The sequence below is a fragment of the Meles meles genome, chromosome Y (assembly GCF_922984935.1).
Source record: "Meles meles chromosome Y, mMelMel3.1 paternal haplotype, whole genome shotgun sequence".
In the NCBI taxonomy this organism is placed as follows: Eukaryota; Metazoa; Chordata; class Mammalia; order Carnivora; family Mustelidae; genus Meles; species Meles meles.
The window spans coordinates 20,239,554-20,244,304 of NC_060088.1; positions in this window are offsets into that span (position 1 = coordinate 20,239,554).

Genomic DNA, 4,751 nt, shown 5'->3' on the forward strand with positions numbered 1-4,751 from the left:
GAAGACTCTCTCAAGTGCCAGCACTTGGGCACTCCATGAGCTCTTCTTCCTAAAGAAATTATCTTCAGGGTAGATAGCAAAATGCGTGGTTCGTATACAGAGAAGACAGAGACCTTTAGTAGATTCACGTTGTCTTCCTGAATCTGGCCCGAAAGCCATTTCGGATGCCTTCACATGGGGATTGGCTCTCTTCCAATATGCCCCGTGCTTGCTCCTGTGAGCTCCAAAGAGATGAGGCCGTCCTGGGCCTAAGCTTCTAGGGTGTAGGTTCTACCTATAATGTTTGGTCAGCTGGGGAAATGGGGAGGCATTTATGGCACGATTTCTGGAGATGCATGAAGGACTCGTGTCTTAACTGCTGAAGACTCCAGACATGTCTATAGGATGTTTGCCCATGTTAACTCTGAGCTTACCTCGGAGGGTGGGGGGCGCTTTTCCTGGTCAGAAGCATCCTGTTGGTGTGTGAGTACCATGAACACGTGTATGGCGTGGAGTTCCCCTGTGAGGTGCTGGAACTACTGACTCTTTCTTGACCTGACGTGTGTAAGATGGCATTGTGGATTCTTGCCCATCTCAGGAGTCCAGAGGGATGGTGGTGACAGTCACGAGCAATGGCTAGAAATTCGGCCATGGAGATGGTGACCCCAAATCGCTTCACAAACTGTGTTGGGTAAATAGCCACGTGGCTACAGCGTTTTGGAGTGATTTGGATACTCCTGGCTGACCCAGAACTACTCCAGCCAGGTGAAGTGATGAGGAGTGGTTTGGTGAGGAGAGGTTGCAAGGACCTCAGAGCTTTGTGACGTCACAGAATCTGACTTCACTGAAGCAGCAATCCCATTCTCATGACATATGCGTCCTATGGCTTTACGTAGATAGACCTGGGAAGGAACAAGAAAGAGCCCTGTTAGCCTGATCATGAACTCACGTGGTCGTTTCTGTTTCTTTTCCACTTCCACGTTCTATACAAAGAGAACAGAAAACGATGTTCTGTATACCATTCACTAGACCAACATTTCTCCAGAGAGAGCAAGGTGTAAATATTTCCACTGCAATTTCGAGAGATCTCAAACAACAGCGAGGCCTCTTCGCTACCATTAGGTCTCTGGGAGGTTTGATAATCTTGGGTGAGAGGGTCCATCTTAGCTTCTGTTCCCTATGGTTTCTCCTGCGTAAGGTCTGCCTTTGGTTCTTCGTCAGCTTGGAAGATGACAGAAGGAAGAAGGGATGGAAAGTCACCATTCCGGGAACATTGCCAGGGCAGGGATGCATTGTGCTGTCCGTGTCCTTATCTGCTAGTGTCCTGAAACACCAGTCCCAATGGATGAAGGCTCTGTCAACCTGATATTACCTCACACACCGTTGCAAAGGCTTCATGGAGGGTGAAACACTGCATGATCTCTACCCCTAATGAAAGAGCCGTGGTCAGCACTCCTTGTCATCATTAGTTAATGCTCCATGCCATAGTCATGGTGAGAGCCATGTTGAGCAACTCTATTTATTCACATGAGAATGAATAGCCAACATTGATGGCCTGCCATGCCCACTCTTGCACCACTGTGGAAGGAGCTGAGATACTCTTTGAAGAGCTAGTCGATAAAGGTGATTATGAAGATGATGATAAAGAAGATGATTTAGAAATGAAAATGTAAGCAGACAAAGGGAAATATCCTATGGCTTCACTCATATGTGACCCATGAGGAATACCATGGAAATGAGTAGTAGACAGGGAAAATGGAAGGAGAAGTTGTCAGACAGGGAGTCGCACAAGGAGAGACTCAGGACATTGGGGACCAAGCTGAGGGTTCCAGGACGATAAGACCTGCGATAAAGAGGGAACTGGTTAATGGGTATGGATGTGCTTTGGCCTTATAGGAGGATGAGCACTTGGTGGTATTGGCAATTAAAGAATCAGGGAACACTATGTCAAAAAACGTCAGATGGATGAAAGACTGGCTTGCCGAATATGAGAAAAATTAGTGAATAGTAAGCAAATCCGGCCGTTTCACATGGAGATGAAAGAAAGAGAAGAGAAATGAATTCCAGTTTTATTATCTTGCTGATTAAAATTGTATGCAATTTGTTTCCTATAAGATCCTTATGTGAATTGGGTCACTGGACATTGTAAATTTGAGTCTTCCCTCTTCCTACATTGTGGGAATAAATTAGAAAAGCCTATATTACCATTAAATGTCTCAAATTGTGGACTAGGGAATTGTGTGGAACATGGCTTTCTGTGTGTTGGGAGATGTTTGAGCAATGCTTCAAAAGCTTTGGTCATTTCGTGAGACGTCAGATATGTATGACTCATGATCTTGTCATGGTATTGCATATGGGTCTTCGAATTTATCCTTTTCTCTCCGGTATTGGATTTGCTGACATACATGTGAGGAGGGGTCTTTTAGGTAAGGTTGTTTAATTATTTAATTAATTCTTGATACGTAAGTAGTTAACTTATCCAGTTTGGATGATAGGAAATTTGATTCTCTAAGATTTTGTTTTGTAAGGTATTTTCTCTGAATTTTGCATCCATGAGTGCTATTCCTCACTTGCACCCTCAATTCTATGGGTTCTTTTAAGTGTGTGTGTGTGTGTGTGTGTGTGTGTGTGTGTGTGTGTGTGTGTTTCACAAAATATTAACAATGATATTTTAAGAGATAGGAAGCTGCTCTATTCCAGATCATAATACACCTTCAAACACAGTGGAAACTCACGTTACATCCCGTTTGGCTTTATTTCCTGCATTGAATGTCCCTTTGGATCCAATTTTTGAAACGCAGATTCTGAGTAGCCTGCCTGGAACGAACACCAAATTTTGTGTGCCTGGTTAGAGTCTCATTGCCCGTCCCTTTTTCGTGCTTTTTCACATGTTTCTTTACTTCCATGAGGGAGTGAAATCGCATGCTATTTGTCTTTCTGTGACTGAGAGATATGACACGGCCCAATGCTCTCTCTCTTTCTTCCACATGTCACAAGGAGCAAGAATGCCTTCCTGCTTATGGCTCCATAAGAGTCCTCAGTACATTTGGAGGAAAGGGAGAGTGTAGAAGTGTGTGTGAGCTCCAGGCTTGTTCGGCCTTCAGCACAACCAGAAGATGACCACACCAATGTAAAAATGGCATAAATGGACCTGAAGCCGAGAAATCACACTCCACAGCGAAAGAGAAAAGAAGTCAGAGCGACGATGCGAGGAGGGTGTAGTCATGGCTTATGGGAGATTTGGACGGTTGGTTCTTCAGAGGGCAGGGAGACATGGCCAATGACAAAGGCTCAGGGGAGTGGAGCACACTTAGACCCCACAATTTGAATGTTGAACCAAAGCTGTTGGCTGAGAAAAGGAGAGTCTCTGAAGGACATGAATTCTTGCAACACAAGTGACTTGAGGCCCGGGGATTCCAGATCAGCATGCTTTGCAGACAGAGACTCCAGACAACACTGGGTATCTCCTGGAGAGGACACGAGCAAGCAACCAGTTGCAGGCAGCCTGGAAACCATGATCAGAGACAATACCTGTTGACACCATGGTAAGATTATGACTTCTTTGTGTGCATCGTGATGGGCAGTGTTGGTGGAGATGCCTCAGTTGGCGCCAAAGATCCTTGGGCTCTTCGACCGCCACCATCAAGACTGAGAAGTGGCCACAAGCAGGACAGTGAGGACATTAGCTTCCCAACCTGCAATCACGGATTCCCAAACCTGGAACACTCTTGGGAATGCCTTCTTCAGGCCAAGTTGCTTAGTCCCAGGGGAACACATAATCCTGCAGGGGACTAGAAGAAAGCCCTTCCCACATCCTCTCACCTGGCCACAGAATTAGCAGGCCTTTAGTGTTGGGGAGTGGGTTGAAAGTCACGTTTCACAGGCACACCAGACCCACGGAGCTTAACCTCACCATATTTGGCCCAGACACCCAACACTCTGAATGGAAGGCAAGGAGAGCCTCTGCAGAGGATGAGCAAACAGGAGAGTGGACAGCCACAACACAACCCCAGAGGGCATGTCACACACACCGAAGACTCTCTCAAGTGCCAGCACTTGGGCACTCCATGAGCTCTTCTTCCTAAAGAAATTATCTTCAGGGAAGATAGCAGAATGCGTGGTTCGTATACAGAGAAGACAGAGACCTTTAGTAGATTCACGTTGTCTTCCTGAATCTGGCCCGAAAGCCATTTCGGATGCCTTCACATGGGGATTGGCTCTCTTCCAATATGCCCCGTGCGTGCTCCTGTGAGCTCCAAAGAGATGAGGCCGTCCTGGGCCTAAGCTTCTAGGGTGTAGGTTCTACCTATAATGTTTGGTCAGCTGGGGAAATGGGGAGGCATTTATGGCACGATTTCTGGAGATGCATGAAGGACTCGTGTCTTAACTGCTGAAGACTCCAGACATGTCTATAGGATGTTTGCCCATGTTAACTCTGAGCTTACCTCGGAGGGTGGGGGGCTCTTTTCCTGGTCAGAAGCATCCTGTTCGTGTGTGAGTACCATGAACACGTGTATGGCGTGGAGTTCCCCTGTGAGGTGCTGGAACTACTGACTCTTTCTTGACCTTACGTGTGTAAGATGGCATTGTGGATTCTTGCCCATCTCAGGAGTCCAGAGGGATGGTATTGACAGTCACGAGCAATGGCTAGAAATTCGGCCATGGAGATGGTGACCGAAAATCGCTTCACAAACTGTGTTGGGTAAATAGCCACGTGGCTACAGCGTTTTGGAGTGATTTGGATACTCCTGGCTGACCCAGAACTACTCCAG